Source organism: Podarcis gaigeae (assembly GCF_964106915.1).
Source record: "Podarcis gaigeae genome assembly, chromosome: W".
Taxonomy (NCBI): domain Eukaryota; kingdom Metazoa; phylum Chordata; class Lepidosauria; order Squamata; family Lacertidae; genus Podarcis; species Podarcis gaigeae.
Genome location: NC_139695.1, coordinates 6,193,593 through 6,220,019, shown reverse-complemented (window position 1 = coordinate 6,220,019; position 26,427 = coordinate 6,193,593). Strand labels below are relative to the sequence as shown.

At 45.5% G+C, this 26,427-nt stretch overlaps 1 pseudogene across 1 annotated transcript in view; it reads right to left on the bottom strand.

The window, feature by feature from the left end:
* Window positions 1-26,036, bottom strand: part of LOC310836034 (inositol polyphosphate 5-phosphatase OCRL-like) — a 72,475-nt pseudogene extending 46,439 nt beyond the window's left edge. Inside the window, exons 1-4 of the transcript XR_014568644.1 lie at window positions 25,800-26,036; window positions 9,838-9,981; window positions 7,888-7,997; window positions 1,550-1,685 (exon numbers count right to left, since the gene is read on the bottom strand). The product of XR_014568644.1 is annotated as an inositol polyphosphate 5-phosphatase OCRL-like (transcript). The remainder of the gene's footprint in view (window positions 1-1,549; window positions 1,686-7,887; window positions 7,998-9,837; window positions 9,982-25,799) is intronic.
* Between the last annotated feature and the right edge of the window lie 391 nt (window positions 26,037-26,427).

The following is a 26,427-nucleotide window of genomic DNA, read 5'->3' as shown; positions in this document are numbered from 1 at the left end:
GCTTTGTGTCTGACAACCTTGCCATTCTGGTCTGTCTTGGCCTTGAAGACCCATTTGCTGCCAACCAGTCTCATTCCTGGGACTACCGGTACCAGTTCCCAAGTTTGGTTCCTGTTCAAGGAATCAACTTCAGCCTTCATGACATTAAGCCAAGGCTCAGCATCTTTAGAGGTTAACTCCTGAACCTCTTTGAAGCTTGAAGGTTCCCACACCTTCTCTGAGCTACTAAGAACAGCAGTTGCCGTCTTAGCAAACTCATCAGCAAATCTCTTTGGAGGTCTGCCTTTGGTCGCCCTTTCAGACCTGCGAACCAGACGTAAGTCTTCTGGACTCATCTCCTCCTTCTTAGGAGAAAAGTGACCAATGGTGAACAGTGGTTCTTCCAGTTCATTGTCAGACGCATCAGATGGTCTGACTGAGACCTTTGCGCTCTTGTAGTCTGCTGTGTCATCACTGTCACTGACACCAGCAGCAGCGCTGTGAACAGGAAATATGCAGACTCTGTGACTCACAAGCCTGCTCCCTGTTAAGGTGGAACGGAAATTCCCCCCCGCTTTTTTTTAGAATGGAGGCCTCCTGGCAGAAAACGTCGCAGGGCAGGCTGCACTGTTTACAGTCCTCCTTGCTCGCTCGGTTCCCGCCGTGCAGATTGCCTTTGGGACCAAGGAACCAGGGCAAAATAAGTCAAGGCACAGTTAAATGGTGCCTAGTGCGGGAGAAGGAAAGAACAGCCACGGAAGACCCGCTCGGTATACTTCACCCGTATTCTGGACCGCACACTAATCCAAGGATTTCCCTCCGCGTAGCACAGTTCACTGCAAGCGAACCCAATAAGTGACCGCTGCAATACTCCCTAGTCCGGCAAGACCGCAGAGCCCGAGCGCCGCTGCACTCCCTTTCGAACCGTTCGTGCGCCCTGACCCTCTGCTACCAGCAACCATGCTAAAGCGAAGCAGTGATTTCAGCTCTGACTGAGACCAAAGTCACGACAGTGATTTCAGTTCTTGAGCGAGGTCTGGCCGAGCACAAGGGAAAGGCGAGTCCACAACGGTACCAGGCAAAAAAAACGGTCAGCTGGAATGGACGCAAAGAGGGCTTTCCCTGGGCGCGACGGGGATTCCCTCGTTCTCGCGGGGGCCAAAACCAGCCCCCGCGTGTGGGGGGGGGCCCACAACCCCACCTCCTCTCGAGCTCGGAAGTGGCTCTGTGACTTCCAGACCCAATGGACTGAAGCCAAATGCTCCAAGCCAAGTGCCACAGAAGCTCCACTGCATGAATGGAGCCAACTGTTAAAGTATACAGTTCAGCCCATGTGGTCTGCCATGCCTGCAGGAGCAGCGTGTACTCAGAACAGTGGAGAATGGAAGCATAGGGATTTAACAGAGCCAAAACCTGCCCACTCCTTGCACCAGAAGTCATTTGCTAAGGAGGAGCTCTGTGGAAAGGGGCCTGGTTGTTGGTCAGGGCCAGCCCAGATTCGAGGAGGTGCAACATAGCAAGCAACTAAAAACCCTGAATAGACGATAGCCCTGGCCAGTGCAGTTGTTACCCCTGTGAGGAAGAGGGAGCTGACGGGCTTGTGGTCGCTCATTTTCAATTCCATGTGGCTTTGGTAGCTAAGTTGATTCACGCTGCCTCCTCTCAAGAGGATTGGGTCACACCATGCTGGCACACAGCACTTCCCACTGCAAGGAGGCAGGAGAGACACTAGGACTGTTGGACTGCCTGAGGCAACACACAAGGCTCACACAGTCAAACTTTGGCTCCACACACGGTCTGTGATCTTGACCATGGTCAACAGCTGGAGATGATTGTTGGGATTCGCAGGATGATGAGTAAGTCTGCAGGCTTCAACAGGCTGATGCAATACTCTGTGAAGTGCTGGGTCATAGTGACTCAGTGGGAATGTGATCGGCTATCACCTGTTTTAAAAAGGAAAGCCTGTGCAACAGTTGTGTGGTTGTGCTGTGGTGTGGTGGTTGTGCTGTGGTGTGGTGGTGAGTATTTGTTTGCCTTAAGGAGCAGGTACTCTGTATGGACTGTTTTTGTAAATACTTGTATATAGCTCACATTAAAAAGACTGCACTGAATAAAACCTGGGACTCTGGGCGTTTCTGCTGAAAGCGCCGTGAGGAATTCGCGACAGGGTTATGGGCCCAGCACGCTTCCGCTGTGCAAGAGTACAGGTGGCAGTTATCTAGCCGTGGGTGCTGGAGGTGAGCTGCAGGGATGGAGCAGTCCAGAACTGGCGTGTTGCTGGAGAAGCTGACGGCCACGAACTACAGCATCTGGTCGGTCTGCATGCAACACTTCCTCAAGCGTGAGGGCCTGTGGAAGGTGGTGGAAACTCCACCGCAGCCCCCTGAGGAGGATGAGGACGACGATGAAAAGCTGGCACTAGCAGAGGCCCAGCTAGAAAAGGATGAGAAAGCTTTGGCTATTATCATTCTTGGAGTGGACGACAGCCAGCTAGTCTACGTAGCTGATAAGGTGACGGCAAGTGAGGCGTGGAATGCGCTCAAGGCTGTCCATGTGCAAGAGACAGCTGGCTCACTGATAACATTGACCAGGAGACTGTACCGGTGTTGGAAGAAACCGGGGGACTCCCTGGTGAACCACCTAAAATTCCTAACAGGCTGTTTCCAGGAGCTAGCCTTAAGAGGGAGGCCTGTGGGGGAAGAGGACAAAGTCTTTATAGTCCTGAGTTCCCTTGATGACAGCTATGATATGCTGGTCAATTCCCTCGAGCCTGTAGAGACTGATAAGCTGACTCTGGAATACATTACTGGACAGTTGTATGCAGAGGAGGACAGGCGCTCAGAGCAAAAGATGACCTCAGCCCAGCTGTTGGAGCATCCCAGAGGGAACAACAACCGGTAAGAGCAGAGGTGTCGGGAGTCGGAGAAACAGCCAGGAGGAGCTGCTGCAGACCAGCCAGTGGTCAACAAAGTAAAAAGGTGTTTTTGCTGCAAGTCCAGTGGACATCTGCTGCGGGACTGCCCGAGAAAACAACAAAAACAGCAGAAGCACAGGAGGCAGCAGAGAGAGAGTCTACCGCTTGGGTGTCTGCAGATGGTCAAGAAAAGGAAGAGCTGTGGAAGAGCAGATGGTCAAGAAAAGGAAGAGCTTCTTCTTGTAAAAGAAAAGGATTGCTAACTGATGCTAGGGCTTAAAACAAAAAACATGTAAGTCTTGCTACGGGCCAGAAAGCTAATGTGGTTTGTGAGGGGGAGGTGTGTTCCCACAGCTGGGACACGCATTCAGGAATGTGTTGTGTGTGCCTAGTTTGCAAAACAATCTCCTGAGTATTCCAGACTTGGCAAAAGCAGGCTTTGAAGTAAACTTTGTGGGAGGTCAGTGACAGATAAAGCAAAATGGGGCAGTGTTGGCAAATGCTAACCTTAGAACTAATATGTATGTACTGCAGTGTGAGTCTAAGGTTGCGAATGTGCAAAATGTCCCAACCCATGATATGTGTATTCATCTCCTGCACAGGCGTCTGGCTCATGCTAGCTTTAAGGTGCTGAACAAAACATTGGAGTTGTGTGGGGGGATGAAAAACATTAAAAGTTGTGATAATTACTTAGACTGCAATATCTGCAAGGAGGTTAAAAGAAGGGCTTGCCCAGTAGCAAGAGCAAGCCAGAGAGAAACCAAAAAACCACTGGAGTTGATTCATGCTGATGTAACTGGTCCTTTTCCACCAAGTGTCTCCCATAACAAGTACTGTTTGATCCTAGTGGATGACTATTCTAGATTTGGCTGGGTCTATCCATTAAAGCAAAAGTCTGACGTTGCCCAAACTTTGAAGTTCTGGGTAAGAAGGGTAGAAAGGCAACTTGGCGAAAAGGTGTGCTCTATTCAGACAGACAGGGGAGGAGAGTTTATGGCAAGCTCTCTAAGAAACTGGTTGCGTTCCCAAGGGATTAAACATAGGCTTACCAATGTGGCAACGCCTCAGGAGAACGGAGTAGCAGAGCGTAGGGGAGGTGTCTTGCAGACACAAATGAAAGCATTGTTAGCAGATGCAAATCTTCCAATGAAGTACTGGGCTGAGAGTATTAAGACTGCGAATTATATTGGGAATCGCTTGTGGTCAAGGGTACTAGATGACATACCCTATAAAATTCTCTATAACAAAAGTCCCAGTTTGCAACATTTGAGAATCTTTGGGGCAAAGGCGTGGGTTGACATACCTGTAAAGAACCGAAGAAAAGGTGGGAAAAGGGCACAGCAGTTGCTATTTCTTGGGTATGAAAGTGGTACGAAAGCCTACAGGTTTGAAGATGATAAAAATCTTTTGAGTTATAGTCGATCAGCTAGCTTTAATGAGCAAAGAAATTGGCCCAAGATACATGCAAACCTGCTGCCAGAAAAAGTTTTACTGCCGAGCGTACCTGTTGAGGCAGCTGAAACAAAGCTAAGAATTGGCAGCTCTCCCAGAGAAACTGAAAGGGAGGAGGTAAAGGTTGAGCATTTTTCTCCAGCTGCTAGCATGGAGCAGTGGGGAAAATAAAGTGCAACAGGGACAGGAGGAGGTAAATCTCCAGAATCAATCCACCCCAAAAGCAGTCCTGAAGGTAGCCCAGGGGGTGAGATTAATGAACCAAGGAGGTCTGCAAGAAGTAATAAAGGTCAACCTCCAGACCGTTATGGGTTCCCAGCCACCATAAACCAGGTTTGTGTAACTGAGCCAGAAAACTTTGAAGAAGTGCAAGAGTTACCTACTCTAGAGAAAGAGGCGTGGTTAAAGGCAATGCAGGCAGAGTATAACTCTCTGCTAAACAACAATGTGTTTGTACCTACAGAATTGCCTGAAGGTAAAAAGCCCATAAGCTGTAAGTGGGTTTTTAAAGTGAAAAAGCTGGCTGATGGTAGTTGTCAGAGGAAAGCCAGGTTGGTTGCAAGGGGCTTTACACAAAGGAAAATGATACATTATGATGAAGTGTTTGCCCCAACAGCAAAGGCTGAAACAGTAAAATCAGTTTTAGCAATGGCAAGTCTGAGAGGGTTAAAGGTTAATCATTTTGATGTTGCCTCAGCATATTTAAATGCTCCTATTGACACCGCGGCGTATTTACAGCAAATACCAGGTTATGAGCTGGAAAAAGACAGCATGGTGTTAAAGCTGCAAAGGGCACTATACGGTTTACACCAAAGTGCACGTCTATGGCATGAATGCATAGACACAACTTTGAAAAAGATGGGATTCAAACAAAGCCTGGCTGATTCCTGTTTATATTCAGCAATGGTGCAAGGAAGTGTTTGTTATTTACTTTTGTATGTTGACGATATCTGTCTAATAACAACTGCACAAAAGCAAGTGTCTTGGTTTATAAACAGCCTAGGTAACAAATACAAACTGAAGTATTTGGGAGAGATTCAGAATTACTTAGGAGTAGAGGTTCAGTCTGCTATCTGAGTCAGAAGTAAAAAATCGAAAAGCTACTGAAGACATATGGAATGGAGAGGGCAAATGAGGTTGACACTCCCATGACTACCCAGTACAAAAATGAACCAGAAGGACAAAAATGTGAGAATGCAACAGCGTTTCATTCTCTGTTGGGTTCTCTGTTATATTTAAGTTGTTGGACAAGGCCCAACATAACATTGGCAGTGCACATGTTAAGCCAAAGAAGTGCAGACCCGGCTCAGAGAGATTGGGTAGCACTTAAAAGAATCCTAAGGTATCTGAAAGGCACAAATGATTACAAACTGGTGCTGGCTATGCCATATATATTGGAAATGCCCTGGTTCAGTGGAAATCCCAGAAACAAACATTTGTTTCCACAAGTACTTGTGAAGCAGAGTACTCAGCCATAAGCGAATGTGTGTCACAAATAGAGTGGTTTGCTTGTCTAACAAAAGAACTTGGAATACCTTCTGAAATGCCAATCACTGTGCTAAGTGACAACATGGCTGCACAACAGCTTGCTAACCAACAGAACTTTAAGAGCAAGAGTAAACATATTGCTATAAGATACGGAAATGTGAAAAATGCTTTGGAAAGAAATGTGTTAAAGGTACAGCACTGTAACACGAAATGTAATGTGGCGGATTTGTATACAAAATGTTTGGATGCTACTAAATTTCAAGACTTAAGAGAATTATTAGGTCTCAAGCCTTTGACTTAAGGAGGAGTGTTGGGATTCGCAGGATGATGAGTAAGTCTGCAGGCTTCAACAGGCTGATGCAATACTCTGTGAAGTGCTGGGTCAGAGTGACTCAGCGGGAATGTGATTGGCTATCACCTGTTTTTAAAAGGAAAGCCTGTGCAACAGTTGTGTGGTTGTGCTGTGGTGTGGTGGTTGTGCTGTGGTGTGGTGGTGCTGTGGTGGAGAGTATTTGTTTGCCTTAAGGAGCAGGTACTCTGTATGGACTGTTTTTGTAAATACTTGTATATAGCTCACATTAAAAAGACTGCACTGAAAAAAACCTGGGATTTTGAGCGTTTCTGCTGAAAGCGCCGCGAGGAATTCGCGACAATGATGGGGCTTGGGAGTCCAACTTCTGAAGGGGCGGACCTTGCAGGTGTGCAGGTATTTTGCCTCATGGAGAGAGTTGTTAGGAAATCAAAAGCTGCCTTCTACCAGGTCAGAATGGATTTCTGACCTACCCCAGTTTTGACTCCTACATTGCAGGGGGTTGGACTAGATGACCCTCATGATCCCTTCCAACCCCCCAATTAATTAATTAAGTCTACTCTGGCTGGCAGCAGCTCTCTGTGGCCCAATCCTTTTTCAGGTGGAGGTGCCATAGAGTTTCAACTTGAGACTCTGCATACAAAGCATATGGCACACCACCAAATTATGATCCAAATTACGATCCAAATTAGGATCAAATTATGATCCTTCCCAAAAGCAATGGGCCCCGGTATTTTTGTTCAGTGATCCAAGCTTCAAGAAATGTAAAAATACCCTTTCTGGCACCTGAAATGCTGCCCAAAGGAGCCTGCCGTTTTCCGGCTTCGTCACTACATGTTCCGCCTGTCCTTTTGATTTCCCCATTACCACAGCAAGAGAAATTAAACTAGCAGGCCTAGGTGGCTTCTTACAGTTGTCAATAACCACAATAATATGCAAAATCATGGATGATGAGGCTCAATGGCTACTAGCCATAATGGCCACAGAACATACTCCCCCAACAGAAGCAGTATGGCTTGGAGGAGGGGAGTGTGTTGTTGCACTCAGGTCCTGTTTGTGGGCTCCCCAAGAGGCATCTCATTGGCCAATGTGAGAACAGGATGCTGGGCCAGATGGACCAATGGCCTGATCCAGCAGGGCTGCTCTCACGTTCTTATGCCCTGGCAGACTCATCTTGAGAGAGCACCAAGTCTAATTCCCAGACTTCCTTGACACAAACAGGATTGTCATTCAGCCTGCTGCACCTTTCAATGAACTGCAACACCGGTTATACACACCATGAAACAGAGGATGCTGGTTATCAGGACAAATGTGGGGGAAAGGCTGCTTGTGGAAAAGGAGCCGAAACATTTCCAGAGACTTTGAGCAGGGATGGGTTGAGGAAGACAACATATCACAGCCTTGCATTTCACAACTTGCCTAGCAGCCTTTGGTAACCAGGAATTCCATGCAAGCAAAGTGAGCAGGTGAAGGAGAGCTGGATCTCTCTCTTCCTCCTTTGCTTGATGTCCATTCTGGCTGCAGAGGAATGGAAGTCCATCCAGCCCTCAACTCTATCCCTCCTCCACCAGCTTGCTTAGCAGAAAGCAATTTTTAAAATATTTTTTTTTACTAGCCTGCTCAAGAGAATGGAAAGGCAGGACACTACTAGCATCTCAGCAGACTAGGAAAAACAAACAAGCCTTGCAGAAGAATGATTTAGAGGACTTACTTACAAAGGCTCAGCTATCAAGCAGGCGCTTACCTGGAGTCCCAGCGATCTGTTTTAGAGTCGAATTTGTACGTCGGGATGAACTTGATCTCTCCCTCTGTGAAATCAGCAAAAGCTGTCTTTTTGGTACGCTGAATGTTTAGCTAAAGCCAAAAAGAAATCGCTTATCAGCAGAGAAGCAGAAGACCCCCTGTTGCCTGACAATGGAGTCTATTAATAGCCACTGTTGTGCTGGAAGACCAAGGTGAAGTACTAGTAGGGTAAAGGTAAAGGGACCCCTGACCATTAGGTCCAGTTGTGGCCGACTCTGGGATTGCAGTGCTCATCTCGCTTTATTGACCGAGGGAGCCGGCGTACAGCTTCTGGGTCATGTGGCCAGCATGACTAAGCCGCTTCTGGCGAACCAGAGCAGTGCACAGAAACGCCATTTACCTTCCTGCCGGAGGCGTACCTATTTATCTACTTGCACTTTGATGTGCTTTTGAACTGCTAAGTTGGCAGGAGCAGGGAGAGAGCAAGGGGAGCTCACCCCGTCGCAGGAATTCGAACTGCCAACCTTCTGATCGTCAAGCCCTAGGCTCTGTAGTTTAACCCACAGCGCCACCCGCGTCCCTACTAGTAGGTTAGCCATGTGCAAAAAAAGGGGTATACCTGCTGAAATCCTATCTTATACACAATTATTAAAGGTACAGGATGCTTGTGCATTTTTGCCCCTAGTCATCTTAAATTACTTTGCTGCATCACACGACAGGAAAATCCTCTAACTCAGGAGTAGCAGACACGTGGCCCTCACAGTGCTGCAGAACTACAATTCCCATCATCCCTGATTACTGGCCATGATGGTTGGAGCTAACAGGAACTGCAGCTCAGTAACATCTGGCAGACCACAGGTTAGCCATACCTACAACAGACAATGTTATATGTACCAATAATCCATACAAACTGTTAAAAACCACCAGAATACATCCCAACACTACGAACAACTGCAAAACCATCCTTTTGCATCCTGCGTTGGCTCCCAGTACATTTCTGAGCACAATTCAAAGTGTTGGTGCCAACCTTTAAAGCCCTAAATGGCCTCAGCCCTGAAAGAGTGTCTCCATCCCCATTGTTCAGCCCAGGCATCAGGGTCCAGCACTGAGGGCCTTCTGACGGTTTCCTCACTGTGAGAAGCGAAGTTACAGGGAACCAGACAGAGGGCCTTCTGAGTAGTGGCACCTGCCCTGTGGGGCACCCTCCCGTCAGATGTCAAGGAGATAAGTAACTATACAACCTTTAGGGAAGTTTTTAATGTTTTATGATGGTTTTGCATATGTTGCAAGTCTGAGGCTGCCCCCCCTTGCCTTCCTTGCAGCATCCTTCTAAAAGGGCTAAGGCATGACTACACTCACAAAGTTTAAATCCACCATAAGGTGCAGCAATCAGGCCTCTGTTTCAACACAAAATACCAATGATCCTTATGCCAAGTGGGAGAAAGGTCGTAAACATTATGAACACACAAACCTTGGAGAGAAAAATTAAAAACAAAAAGCATCAGCAATTTAATTTGATTTAATGGAAGTATCTGCTGATAAGAACATGTGAGCAATGCAGATTTTCCAGATAGATGCAAAACCTAGAGCAGGAAACCTTAGACCTTTAGATATTGCTGGACAGCAGCTATGCTGGGGCTGATGGGAGTCCAACAAACATCTGGAGCGTGTGCTGAGCTAGGAAAGCCCTTTAACTGGGAAATTGCAGAGCAGTCCTATTTATTCCAAGGCAACCCTCCAACTTAATTGGGACTTGCTTCTAATTAAGGTTGCACAAAACTACAACCTTAAAAAGCATTTGTAGAAGTCACAGTCATTCTATGTTATAGCTACACTTTGCTCCTAACTGCCTGAAAGTGGTTTCTCTAGCCTAGGCTGGGGTATCCCAGACAGAGGAAATAAACAGGGCAATATCTTAAACCACCACATATAACACAAATATCTCTCTCACCTGGTCGTAGGTCAGAAGTCTCTGAAGTTCATTTTTAGTGATCAGAGTTTTCACATCGTTGGCATCAGGAAGGCAAAGCCTGTAGTTCAGATCACCCAACCAGATGACAATGCTGGAAAAAAGTAATGAAACCACAGCTATAGGCTAGCTCACAGGGTCGGGGGGCGGGGGGCAGCCTGCTGCCACTTCCTGCAATATGTAGTAAGACTGATAACTAGGATTGGGCAGTATGTGTGAGGAGAACCTGAGCTTACAAGGTTAAACAGCTCAGAATGTGCGTCCTGCCTACAGTGGGGTGGAGAGACTCTGCGTCACATCCGAGAGTCTCAGTCCTTTGTTCTATTCTGCTTTTGTTTTTGTCTGGGACAGACACGTTTGTACGATGTTCCGTACTCTACTAGATAATGGATAGTTTCTGCTATAAATAAAGTGCTTTTAGTTTTAGTAACTCTGCGTGAGAGCCTGATTTATGCATATCGACGCACAGAGACTTATTTTCTGACCACTGCTAGACTCTGCTTTTGCTCAGAGCTTTGGAATGCCTTTGAAGGCCTGGCGCAGCAAGGAAAGCCCGCCGGACTGTTATCTCTCTGAGCAATAAATTACTTTCAGAAGCTATGGAGCCGAAGTTTTTACGCTGTCAGAGAAAGCCTGCTTTTATGTGCTGTGTGCTGAAAAGCTTTTGGCTGCTGAAGAAGGAAGCCCAGCTCTGAGACCCTGCCTGGAGGAAAGCAGGGGGTCTCACTGGCTGCAAGCTGTGTGCTGCAAAGTGTCACTGGAGGACTCTCCTCAGAAGCTGGCTGGTACGCGTGAGTACTTCTGAGCCCCAAGGGAGGACTGGGGGAGGAGATGGCTGCTCTCCAGGAATCTTATGATGTCCCGGTTGAGAAGCTCAACAGCCAGAACTGGGAAATCTGGGCCAGAAGAGCACGGGGGTTGTTTTTGGCCACAGGGCTCTGGAGTCCATTCCAGAAGGAGCTGGCCCCACCCATGAAAGCTGCTGCTGGAGCTGGTGCAGCAGACGTGGAGGCTGCTCTGCTGAGAGCAGAGAGAGCAGTGAGAGCTCTGTATGCTGAGAGCAAGTGTGGATGCTTTGCTGTTGCCCCACCTGGAGGGTCTCAAGACTGCTCAGGCCACCTGGCAGGTGCTGAAGTGTCTGTGTGAAAGCTCAGCAGGAGCCAAGGGCCGAGGGGAAGCCGAGGACCCGGTGGGGGCTGAAGGCCACATTCCTGAAGATACAGCTGGGAGTTGCTGCTTTGTCTCCGAGAGGCCACGTCATGTAGAGGCCCAAAACCAGAGTGCTGGGGAGCATGCAGGCCCAAGCTGTGCACCCAAAGGTGGGGGTGCAGTGAGTGCAGGAATGGCTGGAGGGGAAGCTGTGAGAGCTTTTGCTACATGCCGCTGTTATCGGTATGGCTCTCGCTCCCACCTCGTGAGAAATTGCCCAGTGGAGGTGCAGGAAGGGCCTAAGGTTGTTCCCGGAGCAACCAGATTAAGAGCTCTTTGAAACGTGGGAAGCAAAAGCCAAAGACAGCTGGCAGAGACGGCCCTGAACATAAACATTTAGCAGCTTCTATGGCAAGAATCAGGAGCTGTGAACAGGACGCTGTGCTGTTTTTTGTGATTGACTCAGGAGCTTTGCATCATCTCGTGCCCTCTGGTGGTTTTCTGAGGAACTGCACCTCTATAGTCTCTGGAAAATCTGTCTGTTTGACAGATGGGACTAAGCGTGCTCTGACGCAGACTGGCTCACTGTTTTGTTCTTTCTTACAGAATTTGATACAGGCGTTTGTCATTCCTGGACTGTCCTGTGCGTTGCTATCCATCACCGCTCTTGTTGCTGACAATTATAGAGTCTGTTTTGAGAATAATATGTGTTCTATTTCCAGGGATAGGCAACAACTAGTCAGTGTGGAATGTAAAGATAGGCTGTTTGTGCTAGAAGCTTCTCTTGCAGGTCCAGATGCCACGGAGGCAGCTCATGCGTAATGTGCCAATGTTCCAGTCCATGATGCATGTGCTCATCTCTGGCATAGACGTATGGCTCACGTGTCATGGGGTTACGTGAAGAAGATCCCAGAATGCACTGAGGGGTGCAAAATGAAATCCTGTGCTAAGTTTCTTGAGTGCAGAGCGTGTAAGCACGCAAAGGTGAAAACGTGCCCATACCCAAGGTCTGAAAGGATGACCACTAGGCCTTTTCAGTTAGTACATGCAGATTTGTGTGGCCCGATGTCAGTAACCAATCTGGGCAGGGCCAAATTTGCATTGGTGCTGATAGATGATTTTTCGAGGAATGGCTGACTGTTCACTCTTAAACACAAGAGTGAGGCTGCGCTGCTAATCAAAAATTGGATTGCGGCAGTGGAACTGCAGTTTTCCACACGAATGCGAAACTTTCAGAGCGACCGTGGCGGAGAGTTCACCGGGTCTGCGCTGCAAAGTTTCTTCCACCAGAAGGAAATTCAACACAGGTTGACAGCTCCACACAGTCCCCAGCAGAATGGCGTTGCAGAACGCTGGAACAGAACGCTGCAGGAGATGTCTGCAGCGTTGCTGTTTGATGCTGGGCTCCCACAGCGCTTTTGGGGGGAGTCTTGGCGGAAGGCCAGTTTTACCTTGAACAGGTCATTTAATTCAGTGGTAGGGGACACAGCCTATTTTCTGCTGCATGGCAAGAAGCCCAAGGTGCATTTCTTCTGTGTTTTTGGCTGTGAGGCTTGGGTCCTCATACCAAAGGCCAAACGCAGAAAGGGTGGCCCTAGGTCCCAAAAGATGATTAAATGTGGGTATGAGCCAGGGACCAAGGGGTGGAGATTTGCTTATCCATCAGGGAATCAGTCCAGAATTCTGCTCAGCAACAGTCCTGAATTCTGTGAGCAGAGTGGGTGGACACGCATGCATGGGAACCCTGATATTCTTTCAGAGAGTCTGCTTGACTCTGCTGATGAAGAAGAGGAAGAGTTTGAACCTTCTGTTGAGGCACAGAGTCCAGACCCAGATCAGATAGAGGGGAGAACTTCTCCTAAGGCTGTAAAGCTTGAACACAGCAGTGCTCCTTCTTCTCCTATAAGGTCAGCTGAGAAGTCCAGACGGTGCAGCAAGTCAGAGGGGGAGCTCTCTGATGCCAAGGACGTTCTGGCTGGCCCTAGTGGGTCAGAGGGGGTATCTGAAGTTGGGTTGCGCCGTTCAACTCGGGCAACAAAAGGAAAACCTCCTGACAGGTTTGCAGTCACTAGTGTGTGGGTTGGTATGGCACAGTGTGAACCTGAGAGTTTCGAGGATGTTCAGAAACTGCCTCAGGAAGAAGCCAGGAAATGGCATGAGGCGATGCAAAAGAAGATGAGCTCAATGGAGTCTCTAGGTGTGTTCTCCCTCACGAAGTTGCCAGCGGGCAAACAGGCCGTGAGTAGCCGCTGGGTTTACTGTCTTAAACCCACAGCAACTGGAGAACCACAGTACAAGGCTAGGCTAGTAGCCAGAGAGTTCACGCAGTGGAAGGGGCTGTATTATACTGAGGTATATGCTCCTACTTCCAGACGTGAAACTCTGTGCATGCTCTTAGCCATTGCTGCACAAAGAGGTTTGCTGGTGCATCACTTTGATGTGGATGTAGCCTACTTGAACTCAGACCTCCAGGAGGATCTGTACATGCTTCCTCCTACAGGGTTTGAGGGCAATGAGCAAGGTACTGTATGGAGACTTCACAAGTCAATTTACGGTTTGAAACAATCGGCCAGGAATTGGAACTTGTGCCTGAATGAAGCTTTAGAGAAGCTAGGTTTCAGGAAGAGTCTTGCTGACAGCTGCCTGTACCTTAAAGGGTCAAGAGAGTCACAGGAAATGGTGTTAATCTTTGTTGATGACATCATTTACAACGCAAGGGCCGACAAACAGGTACAGAAGTTTGCCAAAGAGCTAGGGAAGCGGTTTCAGCTCAAGAACCTGTGTGCAGTAAAGATCTACCTGGGCGTGGAGATAGCTAGAACTGAGGATGGTAGCTTCTTGCTCAGTCAGAAAGGCAAGATAGAGCAGTTGCTTGAGAAGTTCAGAATGTCTGATTGTGCAGGGGTTAGGACACCCATGGAGACAAGCTATATGATGGACAGTCAGCAAGCAGAATGTGCTGAGTTCGAGAACGCTGTGCTCTTTCAGTCAGCTCTGGGTAGTCTGTTGTATCTGTCCCAATGGAGCAGACCAAACATTGCTTTTGCTACCAATCAGCTCAGTAGGGAAGCTTCAAAGCCCAGTGTAAGTGCCTGGCATGGTATCAAGCGTTTACTGCGTTACCTGCAGGATACCAAAGACTTCAGTCTCAAACTGTCAGCTGCAGGTGAGACGAAGTTCACATTCTGGGCAGACAGCGACTGGGCAAATCTGGATGACAGGAAGTCCGTATCCGGGGTGGTAATAAAGTTTGGGAAATCTCTTGTTGGGTGGAAGTCCCGGAAGCAAAGTCTCGTTGCGCTGTTCTCTACTGAGGCTGAGTTCAGCACACTGTCAAATTTGTGCCGGGAACTGGAGTTCTATAGATGCTTGGTGCAAGAGATCTGTGGGGATTGTAGCTTGCCCATCACTGTTTAGGAAGACAATCAACCCTGTCTGAAGCTAGCAGAATCTGGGCAGTTTAAGGCCAGAACCAAGCATCTACACATACTTTTCCAGAATGTATGTCAAAGTGTTCAGTCAGGTTTGATACGGCTGAAATATTGCGAGACTTCCATCGGCAATGGCGGATTCCCTCTAACTTCGAGGGAGTAACTCCGCGGAAATTGGGTCTTGCCGCTACAGCGAAGCGGGGACCCCTTTGAAATTCACAGGCAGGAGAAGCCTGTGACCGTGGGACTCGGCGAGCACCATTAGCGCCCCCCAATTTGTGAGGGAACCCCGCAAGGGGGTCCGGAGCGTAACGGGGGTTTGGCATGGTGCTGAGAGCCAACTGCTCTTTCCGTGGAGTGAAGCCGCACAGCTGTTGCCAGAGAGCGCTGACCTTTTTCCTGTGACAATTCGGCTAACAAACAGCTACCCGTGAGTAGGTCAAGTTTAAGATTGGGGAATATAAGAAAAAAGGATTAATTTGGCACTGAAGCGGGAAGGCGTAAACAGGAAGTCCGACTTCCGTTTTCTGTATATAGATCAAAGCAAAGACTCTTTAAGCAACTAGAGGACCACCTGGAGAGTTGTGTCTAAAAGGACTTAAATCCTAACATCAGACTAAAAGAATCCCCCCCCCCCCGAATTGCAGGAGAGGGGAGGGAAGAGGAGAAAGTATTTTTTGCCTGCAAAAAAAAAGGAGAGTAAAGGGAATAAATGTTGGGATACTGCCAGGGAGACAAAGGCCATCACTGCCTCCACGTCGTCTCCGGATGATCTGTTGATGTCCCGTAGTCACGCAGTATCAGCAATTAGCGGCACCAAGCCTCAGAAACAGATTGCCACATTCCTGGGCTGATGCACACTCTATCAGCAGAATTCACACAGCAAAAGTTTCACTCAGGAGAGTATCATTTAGAATGTTTATTCATCGTTGGTCAGAACAAAGAAAAGCATGACCGACTGCTAGCGTGTTCTGGCGCAGAGAGAGAAAACGAAAGCAATAGCAAACTTAAGCATCCTGAGAAACAGGACATGCGTAGACTCTGTGACTCACAAGCCTGCTCTCTCTTAAGGTGGAACGGAAATATCCTAACATCCTCCCCCTTTCCGTGTAACCTGTAGTACCTGTGGTTCACCCAATTGCAAATTCTGTACGTAAACCTTAAGTTGTTCTCTGTTAGCAACCTTAGACAACAGATCAGCAGGAATTTCATTTCCTGGCATGTAAGACACCTGAATCAGTCCTTTCTGAATACACTCTCTTGCACAATGTAGCTTAATCTGCAAGTACTTGGTTCTTTGCTTGCAACTCTCTGAGTTCAGCAAAGCCAAACAGGATCTATTGTCTTGATACACTTGTATAGGACATTTCACAGAAACCCCGATGTCCTTAAACAGTTGCACCAACCATTCACAATCCAAGAGTGAAAATGACAGAGCATTGAGTTCTGCTTCACAGGAACTTAGGCTCACTGTTGTCTGCTTTTTGCACAACCAGTCAAATAGACAGTGGTTGTACATGTAGCATACTCCAGAAGTGCTTGTAACATCCGTGGTATCACTTCCAAAACTTGCATCTGCAAAGATTTCAAGACCTCCAGTCTTCTGACTGGTGAACCTCAGCCTGTAGTGCATAGTCCCTTTCAAATAGCGGGCTATGCGCTTCAGAGCTTTCCAATCCTGAACAGTAGGATTGTTAGCATGTCTGCTAAGCAGGTTAGTGCTTACAGCAATGTCAGGTCTTGAGCATCTAGCAATGAAATTCAACTTGCTTAGAATGCATCTGTACAGCGTAGTGTCAGAAAACGCTTCAGCAGTACTATCTACCTGGTAACCTGTCACCATCGGTGTGTCTGCTGGGTTTGCATCAACCAAATTCAACCTGGTTAATACATCAGCAATTTTCTGTGTTTGGTGTACCAGAAAATTACCTGCTCGGTCCCTCTCCACCTGCAGAGAAAGATAGTTGGATACCTCACCAAGATCCTTCATGTCAAAGTGCTCCTTCAGCTGAGCTAGGGTGCTTTGGTAAAAAGCCTGATTCTTCCAAAACAGAAGAAGATCATCAACAAAACACAAACAATACAGTTTGTTTTGCCCCTCCTCTTTGACAAACACACACGGATCAGCTTTGCCCTGGTGAAAACCTAGAGAAAGCAATGTCTCAGTGAGTTTTGTGTTCCAACACCTGGCACTCTGCTTGAGACCATATAAGGATTTCCGCAGTTTACAGACCATTCCCTTCTGTATCTGCATTCCATCAGGTGGAAGCATATACAGCTCCTCCCCCAGAATCCCGTACAAAAAAGCTGTATTAATGTCATGGTGAGAAACATGCAGTTTCTCCTCGGCAGCTATCTTGAGCATCAGCCGAATGCTCTCATACTTGACGGTGGGTGAGTAGGTCTCGTGGTAATCCTGTCCTGGTACCTGTGAAAAACCTCTGGCAACCAATCTGGCTTTGTGTCTGACAACCTTGCCATTCTCGTCTGTCTTGGCCTTGAAGACCCATTTGCTGCCAACCAGTCTCATTCCTGGAACTACTGGTACCAATTCCCAAGTTTGGTTCCTGTTCAAGGAATCAACTTCAGCCTTCATGGCATTAAGCCAAGGCTCAGCATCTTTAGAGGTTAACTCCTGAACCTCTTTGAAGCTTGAAGGTTCCCACACCTTCTCTGAGCTACTAAGAACAGCAGTTGCCGTCTTAGCAAACTCATCAGCAAATCTCTTTGGAGGTCTGCCTTTGGTCGCCCTCTCAGACCTGCGAACCAGACGTAAGTCTTCTGGACTCATCTCCTCCTTCTTAGGAGAAAAGTGACCAATGGTGAACAGTGGTTCTTCCAGTTCATTGTCAGACGCATCAGATGGTCTGACTGAGGCCTTTACGCTCTTGTAGTCTGCTGTGTCATCACTGTCGCTGACACCAGCAGCAGTGCCACCAACTGAACTGGAATCCAAACTCTGATCATCATCATCATCATCATCATCATCCTCAGCTTCCTCAACATCATCTGCCTTTTTCCCATCACCTTCATCCTCCTCTGGGTAACTCTGGAAAATTCCCACATTTTCCCCCCACTTAGGATTGTACTCAACACTCTTGGTGAACTTAATGGACTTAGAGTTAGTCTGTGCAACACAACAAGAATCAACACTAGACATAACAGCATTGTCATCATAAGTTATACAGAATAAACCATCCATAAATTTCGCATGCAAAATGTCCTCTTTGCCTTTCCTGATGACACAGACGCTCCTCTTGAAGGAAATCTCAAAACCACGCCCAGTCAGCTGTGGGACACTGAGCAAATTGTCCGCAGCTCCTGGAACATAAAGTACATTACTGATGGTTGTATGCAAACTTGCAAGTTTAACAGTCCCTTCTCCTGCAATTTGCAACGTCTTTCCATCAGCCAGGTGGATCTCTCCGTCTTGAGGTGTGAAGGAGATAAACAGATGCTTGTCCTTCGATAAATGGCGGCTCGCACCTGAGTCCACAATAAACCTGGCTTTAGCCTTTGGAGCAGTCTTTCTGACAAGCAAAACCTTGTTTTCCACCGGCGTGGGCTTTTGCAGCTTGCCCCCCTGCTCCTGGCCATGAGACTTGCCTTTAGCCTTTGGTGAAGCAGTGCCAGCTAACAACGCTTTGTTTTCCACTGGCGTGGGCTCTTCACCCCCCCCCTCTGCTTCGGGCCATCTGCAGGCATCTGTCTTTGTTTACCTCTGGCCTTCCGGCCTCTGCAAAGACAATGACCTTGGCTCCCACGAGAAACAGAGCTCTCAGCTGCCGACTCCTGGGCTCCCCCTGGAGGCTGGAATGCTGCCTGGGCTGACATCACAGTCTGCTCCCTCTGCAGCTTTCAACCGGTGCCCTCTGCATCCCTGCATTCACTCGCATTCTGGGAAACAGACAGGACTTCCAATGCATTCACACCCTGGGCATTCAGACTCTGAGCTGGGATGACTGGCAAATGAGCTTTCTTCAAAGCATTCCACATCTTACGTGCCGTCACGTTGCCAGCAAGCGTTTTTATTTCCTCCAGAGAGACGGACAAGACGATTATGTCAATGGCCTTCGAATTCTGGGCCCTCCATCTATCTGTCAGAGGAACTGGAGGGGCGTCACTCACAGTATGCCACACTCCGAATTGTCACAGCAAACTCTCACACCATTTTGCCTAGGTCTGATAATTTCCCCCATTTAACTTTGGGCATTCAGCAGAGGCTTGGAAAAACTCCATTTCAGGTTTTCCTTCAGCCCGAGCCTCTCTCTTTATCTCAAAGACTCTTTAATCTTGGCTCCTCATTAATCACGAAGTCTCTGGCACGGCTCCCAGGCCAATTAAGCCCTGCCGGAACATCAAAGGCCTTTTGCCGCGGCCCAACAGAAAAGCCTCCTCATTCGCTTTTCACATGCCTCAGTAGTCTGTTGCATTTTCATTCTTACTCCCCTTTAAGTGCCGTGAATCTGGGCCCGAAACCTGTTGTTGGGATACTGCCAGGGAGACAAAGGCCATCACTGCCTCCACGTCGTCTCCGGACGATCTGTTGATGTCCCATAGTCACACAGTATCAGCAATTAGCGGCACCAAGCCTCAGAAACAGATTGCCACATTCCTGGGCTGATGCACACTCTATCAGCAGAATTCACACAGCAAAAGTTTCACTCAGGAGAGTATCATTTAGAATGTTTATTCAGCATTGGTCAGAACAAAGAAAAGCATGACCGACTGCTAGCGTGTTCTGGCGCAGAGAGAGAAAACGAAAGCAATAGCAAACTTAAACATCCTGAGAAACAGGACATGCGCAGACTCTGTGACTCACAAGCCTGCTCTCTCTTAAGGTGGAACGGAAATATCCTAACAATAAAGACCACCACTTAATCCCTGGGAACAGACTGCCAGGATCAATAAAACCGCAGTACTGAGAGACGCACTGTTTATGGACAATGTTACTTTTTGACAGTTAACTCTGCAAGTGAGATACTTTAATTCTGAAGGGAAATAAAGGGAAGTTTTCCTTCTGCACATATGTTTTCCCTCTGCACATAACTGTTGCATTATAGGGAAGCATTGCATCTCTTTCTACACATAACTGTGGCCTTATGGGAAGTCTTGCTATGGGAAGTATTGCTTCTTTTCTCTTGCATTCTGGGAAGTCTCGCTTATAATCTTCTCTCTGTTTCTGCACACACTGTACGAACCTGCTCCAAACACCAAGACATTCCCTCATCGCTCCGTTCACCTAAAGTTCATGGTGACTTGTACTCCATGCATAGCTGACCACATCTATAGAACTTGATTATTGTATTCTTTCATGTTATGATCAATCATGCCTGTCAGGTTTCATGCCTGTCTAGTCCCAACCTCGTTTCCCAGCCTTTAATCTACCAGTGATTAATGTTCACATGTAATTCCCACCCCTCACATGTAATTCCCGCCTTGCATTTGCATTAACCAATAGGCAATGAGTTTCTTTGTGTTTGTATCAACCAATCAGCCACAACCACACCTGTGGCAATGTTTGTAATATTCAATAAAAGAGAGTTCCCGGGGCTTCCCCGGCAGACGCCTCTCACATGACACCTACTACTCGTCTCCCGTGATTTTCATTCCTACACTTCTCTGGACTTGAAACTGTTGCTTATTTTGTCGAAGGGGGACTTTGGAAAACTGGAAAAGACATTATATTGTTTCCATTGACTGTTACTGTGTCCCCCTAGAGGAATACTGAAATTGTTACAACTAGTTGGGGATTTTCCACTGTTAACTGGCCAGGGAAATTTCCACTGCAAAACAAGCTTCGAGCCGTGGGACTGACCTTGATCCTCAGATAAAGTGTTATGGCAGACTTGCCTCAGGAAAAGACAACAAGATCGGGTAAGGTTAGACTGACGCAGACCAGCATATCACAGCAGCGCAGCGCAGCGCATCCGCATCCGGCCCCCCGTACCACAAGGAAAAGACCCTGCACAAACTGCAGCACAAACTGCAACACAAGGAAAGGATCCTGTACAAGCTGGGCCTAAAGGAATGGCATCTGAAGAGAGTTTTACTTCAGTATTAAGCAAAATTTATGAAACCTTGGAAAAACTAAGTAACCAAGTTACTGAACAAACAACTAAAATCGACCAAAACACTACCAGCATTAATAGCTTGGGGCAAAAGTTGAACTCAAATACAGAATCCATTGAAAGACTGCTGCAAAAATCTACTTTGAACCAAAAGGCAGCTGAGGAAGCACAGGAAAAAGCTTTGGCTGTGGAGGAAAAGATTACACCACTATGTAAACAACTTGAGGACCACCGGACGCTCCTGTCTATGGTTGAACTTAAGGAAAAACAGATTAATTTGAGGATCAGGGCAGTACCTGAACTTGAAAAAGACAGTTTAAGTGACTTTCTTACGCAAGAATTTGCAGACTTTTGGAACCTGGATGCTAAGCAAGACTTTAAGATTGTAAGTGCCTTTAGACTTGGAAGAGGAGGGAGAAAAAACAGGGTGAGAGACTGTCTGATTACCCTCCGAACAAAAGAAGAGAGAGACAAAATACTGAATCTGCATTTCCAGCAGACTCTGGAGATACAAGAATCAAGAGTAGAGATTTTCTTTTTTTTTTCTTTTTTATAATATTTATTAAATTTTTGTTTAACAATAAAGATATATAAAAAAAACATACCAAATTCAGATATCCTCATTTCATAAACATCCTTGGACTTCCTCACGCCTCTTGTTCCTACTCTCTAAACTCATAAGTTTTACCAGCAAATTATTAACTTAATTTAATTTGTCTATTACAATTTCCCAATATTCAAATCTCAAATTTAATCTTTTAAATTTCTCTTGTCAAAGGTTAATTATAGAGTACCATTTATCCACAATTTATCTTATTTTTCAGTTACATTAACTTTTACACATATAAATTATTAATTTGTTGGAGCCCTGATGTTGCAGATCATACATTTTTCTTAACATTCATACAGTTTACAATGCTTTTGTAGATAGTCTTTAAACTTCTTCCAGTTCTCCTCCTCCAATTCTTCTCCCTGGTTTCGGATTCTGCCGGTCATCTCATCCAGTTTCATATAGTCCATCAGTTGCATCTGCCATTCTTCCAGTGTGGGCAAATCTTGAGTTTTCCAGCCCTTAGCAATGAGTATCCTTGCTGCTGTTGTGGCATACATAAAAAAAGTTTGATCCTTCTTTTGCACACTTTGGCCGACAATGCCCAGGAGGAAGGCCTCTGGTTTCTTAAGAAAGGTGTACTTAAATACCTTTTTCAGCTCGTTATATATCATTTCCCAGAAAGCCTTCACTCTAGGGCACGTCCACCAGAGGTGAAAGAATGTTCCTTCAGCCTCTTTACACTTCCAACATTTATTATCAGGCAAATGATATATCTTCGCAAGCTTGACTGGGGTCATGTACCACCTGTATATCATTTTCATAATGTTTTCTTTCAGGGTATTACATGCCGTAAATTTCATACCGGTGGTCCATAACTTTTCCCAGTCAGCAAACATGATGATGTACCCTATGTCCTGTGCCCATTTTATCATAGCTGATTTGACCGTTTCATCCTGTGTATTCCATTTTAGCAGCAAATTATACATTCTTGAAAGTGTCTTAGAGCTGGGTTCTAACAGTTCTGTTTCTAACTTTGATTTTTCCACCTGGAATCCTAATTTTTTATCTGACTTAAAAACTTCTTTAATCTGAGCGTAATGTAACCAATTTCGCACTTTCCCCTTTAGTTTCTCCATACTCTGCAGTCTCCAGTTGTCACCATCTTTTTCTATTATTTCCCAATATTTCGGCCATTTGGCCTCCATATTGAGTCTTTTCGGGGCCTTAGCCTCCATTGGTGATAGCCACCTTGGGGTTTTCCTTTCCAATAAGTCCTTATATTTTGACCAGACATTAAACACTGCTTTTCTGACAACATGGTTCTTGAAAGCCTTATGTATTTTAACATTGTCATACCACAGATATGCATGCCAACCAAACGCATTATTAAATCCTTCCAAATCTAAAACATCAGTGTTTTCAAGAAGTAGCCAATCTTTCAACCAGCAAAAGGCTGCTGATTCATAATACAACTTTAAGTCTGGCAGGGCAAAGCCCCCTCTTTCTTTAGCATCAGTTAATATCTTAAACTTGATTCTGGGCTTTTTGCCCTGCCAGACAAATTTAGAAATATCTCGTTGCCACCTCCCAAAACACTCCATTTTGTCCACTATTTGCAAAGTTTGAAATAAAAACAACATCTTTGGCAATACGTTCATCTTGACAGCAGCAATACGTCCTGACAAGGAAAGTTTCAATCTTGACCAGACATCTAGGTCTTTTTTTATTTCAGACCAACATTTTTCATAATTATCTTTAAATAAATTTCTGTTCTTCACTGTTATATTTACCCCTAGATATTTGACTTTTTTGACCACATTTAATTCTGTCTCTTTTTCAAACCTTTCTGACTCTAAAGAAGTCAAATTATTCCCCCAAACCTTAGTTTTTTGTTTATTAAGTTTAAATCCTGCCACTCGACCAAATTCCTGAATCAGTTGCAATACCCTTTTAGTACTAGGCTCTGGCTCCTGTAGGGTCAAAACTAGGTCATCTGCAAATGCTTTCAGTTTATATTGTTCCGCTCCGACCTGGATACCTTCCACTGGATACCCTCTCCTCTAATCATATTCAAGAGCACTTCCAGGACCAAAATAAATAATAAAGGGGATATAGGGCAACCTTGTCGTGTTCCTTTCTCAATTCTGAACTCTTCTGTCACCACATTGTTGACTATCAATTTTGCTTTTTGCTCTGAATAAATTGCCTCTATCCCATTGTAAAACCCCCGCCCCACTCCCATTCCTTCCAAATTTTTCTTCATGAACTTCCAAGAGATGTTATCAAAGGCCGTCTCCACATCTATAAAGATTAAAACAGCTTTTGTATTAATATTTGTTTGCAAAAGTTCCAAAATGTCAATAATGTTCCTTGTGTTAGCAAACAAATGTCTACCTGGGAGGAAGCCTGCTTGGTCCTTATGGATTACTTCATTTAGTACTTTTTAAAATCTTCTTGCTAAAATGTCTGCAAATATTTTATAATCCACGTTTAAAAGGGAGATGGGGCGGTAATTCCTGAGTTGCGTATTTTCAGATTCTAGTTTGGGTATCAATGTGATGAAAGCTTCTTTCCACGACTCCGGTGCCTTTTTCCCTTCCATAATTTCATTGCAAACCTCCATTAATGGATGCATCAAATAGTCTTTCAATGTCTTATAATATTTGGAGGTAAGCCCATCTGGCCCTGGAGACTTGCCCAGTTGCATGTTCTGAATGGCCTCCTCAATTTCCAATTGTGTTATTTTATAATTCAGGATTGTTCTGTTCTTAAGAGACAACTTTGGTAAACCATACTTCTGTAAAAACTGATCTATCTCTGAATCATTTTGCGGCCCTTGTGTGTAAAGTTGTTTGAAGAAACTCTGGAAGCACTTTCTAATTTCCATCGGGTTCTGAATAGTTCTTCCCTCAATTTCCAAATTTGTTACTGTGTTCAGCTTTTGTCTCTTTTTCAGCTGCCATGCTAGCAGCTTTCCACATTTATTTGCCGATTCAAAGTATCTTTGTTTCATTAACTTGATCTTCCATTCTACTTCTTGGTTCATCATTTTTGCATATTGTACTTGATAGTGTTTAATTTCTCTTAAGATCTCCTTTGATTTCGGTTTCGATCTTAACTTTTACTCACCTTCTTTAATTTTCTCCAAGATCTTGTCTTTCTTGTCATTCTGCGCTTTTTTCTTAATTGTATTCTGCTGTATCAGAAACCCTCTCATCACCGCCTTACTTGCGTCCCAAACAGTTCTTTTTTCGACTGTAGTATTCAGGTTTATCTCAAAATAGTCCTTCAAAGCTTTTTGGGCCTTTTTAACAATATCCTGATCTCTAAACAAGTTGTCATTCATCCTCCATCTGAAGGAGCCGGTTGGAGTTAGTCTCATATCCATCTTGACAGCGTTATGGTCGGAGCAGGTTCTTGGGCAGATTTCAACTTTTTTTATTTTCGGGGCCAGGCCTTTAGTTGTCCAAATTTGGTCAATTCTTGTCCATGTCAGTTGGGCTTCAGAAAAGAATGTTCCTTGCCTTTCTAGGGGATGCTTTGTTCTCCAGATGTCAATCAAGTCCATGTTGTCAGTCATTTCAAAAAATGTCTTTGGTAGTCTGCCATCTTTTGTCACGTTATGGCTTTGTGAGTTATCCATGTTAGTTGATACCACTCCATTCATATCTCCTAACATAATGAAGTTATCATAGTCCAGATAGTCCAGCATAATCTCATGCAGCTTCTTGTAAAATTCCGATTTTCCCTCATTTGGCGCATAGATTCCTAATAATAAAAACTTTTCACCTTGAGCCTGAATCTCAATTGCCAGAATTCGTCCATGTTCGTCCTTGAATAGGAGTTTTGGTGACAGGCTCTCTTTTGCATATATCACCACGCCTCTTTTCTTTACTCGATCTGAAGAAATAAATTCTTGGCCTAATCTTTTGTTTATTAACACTTTTCTGTGTAGCCTAGTCACATGTGTTTCTTGCAGACAAATAATGTCCAATTGTTCTTTTTTCAAAATATGAAATATCCTTCTTATTTTCTCCAGGATGTTGGCGCCATTTATATTCCAACTAAGAAGTTGCAGAGACATCCTGGTCAAATCTGTTATTGATCTGGTGGTGGTATCTTTTTCTCCTGGTCTAGAGACCCCGCCGGTGTAGGTGTAGGTACAAGTTGTGGTTCGGCCCCAGGAGGTCTGTCAATCCCTTTCTGAAGATCCTCTCCGTAAGTATTCAGAAATTTGTCTCTGTCTTCTGCAGTTTTGATTTTCACCTTCTTCCCCCTAAACGTAAAGGACAGTCCTTGTGGGAATTCCCACCTAAAGATAATTAAATTGCTCTTCAGCAACTTCACTAGTTCAAGATAAGTAGATCTAAGATCCAAAAGTTGTTTAGGAATATCCTTGTACACCTCTGCTCTTTTGTCCAAAATTTCCAGTGACTTTCTGTAGTGTAATCCTAATATTTTATCCCTCTCCTCCTTGGATCTTAAAGTAATCAAACAATCTCTGGGCTTGTCTTTTCTTGTAAGTTTTCCAAGTCTAAAAGCAGTCACAATTTTAAAGTCCTTTTCCTCCTCCAAGTTCCACCACTTGGAAAACTCTTTTGTTAGATACTCAGTTAGGTTCCCTTGTTCATGTTCAAGTTCTGGAATGAACCTCAATTTCAAGTTGTTTTCCCGTGCCCGAAGTTCTATCATGGACAGGTAGGCTTGTTGGTCCCCTACCTGCTTATGCAGTGGTCTCACCTCCTGCTCCAGTGCTACAGTTTTCTGGATGGCTTCTTCTGCCAATTTCCGATTTTCTACGGTGGATTCAGATAAATTACTGATTGCTTGAGCGTTCGACGTAACTTGTTCAGTTAACTTGTTTACACAGTCTCTGGTCTGGTCAATCTTTGCCGTTTGTTCATCCACCTTTTTATCCAAGCCTTCCAATTTTTCAAATATTTTGTCCAATACTGAAGCAGTTCCACCTGCTGCCATATCTAGTCCAAACAGCTGCTCACTCTCTTCTAATTCCCGAGCATCCGGCACGGATGACCTACGTGGCTGAGAGACCAAAGTCAGAGTTGTTTGTCTTTTTGCTTTGGCCGCTCTTGTTTGCCTCCCAGTACCGCTCATTACACTTTTATCTACTGTCAAGGTCAAACTGAGTATGTTCTCATGAGAATCCACCAGCCCATAAAATAAACAGTCCAGTCGGAGGAAAGGAAACCAAAAGGAAAGTCAGATTTTGTTAAAGTCCAAAAATCCTCTAGGGGGAGCTTGCTTCTATTATAGGGAAAAAGTCTGATTATTAATGTCCGTTGATTAAGTTTTTCTAAACTTAAGTACTGTAAAGCAATGTCCAAAACATCTATAGTCTCATAAAGAC